The sequence below is a fragment of the Asparagus officinalis genome, chromosome 2, assembly GCF_001876935.1.
Source record: "Asparagus officinalis chromosome 2, Aspof.V1, whole genome shotgun sequence".
Classification (NCBI taxonomy): Eukaryota; Viridiplantae; Streptophyta; class Magnoliopsida; order Asparagales; family Asparagaceae; genus Asparagus; species Asparagus officinalis.
Genome location: NC_033795.1, coordinates 6325752 through 6327931, shown reverse-complemented (window position 1 = coordinate 6327931; position 2180 = coordinate 6325752).

Genomic DNA, 2180 nt, shown 5'->3' with positions numbered 1-2180 from the left:
GGTATGTTGTAGCTGCCCTCGCTTATTCTCTTGCTTCACTAGCATCCGTTTCCGCAGTGACATTGGTGACATTATTAAGAAACTAAATGAGAGATTGGATGAGATATCTAGAGATATGTCGGGCCTTAATTTAGTGAGAAGTGAACCTGATATCCGAGTCACAATAGTTGATCCTCGATCGTCAGACCTCGTGTTGGATAGCAGGTTCCTAATCTGTTTTGGTAACAGGTTATTATTATTTCTAATCTATTTTGGTAACATGATTCTTAATCTGTTTTGGTAACAAGTTATTAGGATTCCTAATTTGTTTTGGTTTTGGTTATAGAATTCCTAGTCTGTTTTGGTTTTAGGTTTTTTATATATATGAAACGCCGTAGAAGAGATTATGATCATAAAAAAAGAGGAGAGTTGTAATCAGAGATTAGAAAGACTTTTGAGCATTGTGAGAGGGAGATATTGTGAGCAAGTTGAGAGCTTTGGTTGAGGGTTAGTTTGTGGGGAGATATTGTGAGCAAGTTGAGAGCTTTGGTTGAGGGTTAGTTTGTGAGTTTTGTGAGATTGTAACCCTTGTTGAGGGTTAGTTTGTGAGTTTTGTGAGATTGTAACCCTTTGTACTCTCCTTGATTTAGTGGAATCTCATCATCCTCTCCCCGTAGACATAGGCAAATTGTCGAACAACGTATATCTCTGTGTTTGTGATTGATCTGTCGTATTTTACGTGGTTCGGCAAGGTACCTACATCCACGGGACAAGGAGGGGGAGATCTACTATTAGAGAGAGAGAGAATATAAATAGGATTTACAATCACACAAATTAAACCCTCAAACAAGCTCTTAAATCTCACACAAATATCTCCCTCAAAAGGATGCTCAAACTCTAAAAATATCTGCACAAAACTCCTCTTCAAAACAGCAGCTATCCTCTGCGTTTTCACTAAGCCCAGCCGCAAAACCTTCTGCAATTTTCCTTTGCCTTGCACCTAACCCTAGGGACAAATTATTGTTCCTATTTATAGCCTGTAGCCTGGCCGTGTGTGTGGATGTGGCCCCCCTTCGTTGAAAACGCGTACGTGGGTGGGGAGATGTTCGTGGGCCACGAGCAAAACGCGTTCGGTTAAAAAAACACGTTCACAACAAACACGTTGTGGTCCCCGCCCCACGCACGCGTTCACACAACACGAAAGGAATCAGTTCCCTAAATTCCCAGTTAGTTAATGGGGCGTTGCTATTTGGCTCGCGGGGGGTGTGGGGCCCACCCCCTACTCCCTCACTTCGAGTTGGGCGCGAGTTGGCCCGCCGCGAGCCAAATATCATTTTGGTATTTAATGTCTAGGCGCGCTTGGCTGCCTTCACATGCTGAATTTAAACGTCTTTGCCAAACAATTGATCGGATCACTTTTTTACTTTATTCCACCATTGTGGTCCCGTAGACTTATTATACCTTAATTATGTTCTCACCCGTCCTTGCACCTCAATAATTGAGAGAGGGATCGAGAATAGAAAAGGAGAAAAACCTATGTAATGGAGTGCGCGCATTAATTCATTTTGCAACAAGTTCCAATATGTTTGTAATATTTTCCGTTTAAAAACCAAAACTGACCAATTGATTGAGTCAAATCAATCTTTATCCTGACTAATCTACGGTTAGACCTCAACCAAACCTTTGTATAGTTCCATGGATAAATTACCTTCCTTTGAGGCTGCAGCTATCAATTGATCAAGAGGGAATTAAGGTGCATTGTCTTCACATGCTGAATTTGTGTCAAACAATTGATCGGATCATTGTGGTCCCATAGACTTATTATACCTTACGTTCCTCCCACTTGTAGCTCTGAAGTTTGTCGGGATCTCGCTAGCCCTTGCTGAAATTCATGGCTCTTAGCTCTGAAGTTCGGTAGCACCTCCTCGTCTTGATAATAATTCGCCCCCTGTGAAAGGAAGTCCTCATTTTACATTTATAGGCTTCAAAATCGGTTGATTCAGATAGGAACAGAGTATTTGGTCATATCTTCAATCAACAACCACTCACTCACGTTTAGATATGATTTGCGGGTAGTTATGGAGGTGGAACAGAAGAAACCGATCGAAACAAACCGAAACGCATTTTGGTGGTTACGGACAAAAGTGGGCGTCTGCTGACTCACAGGGGGCACGGGTCAGACAGACCTGACCTGCGCCACC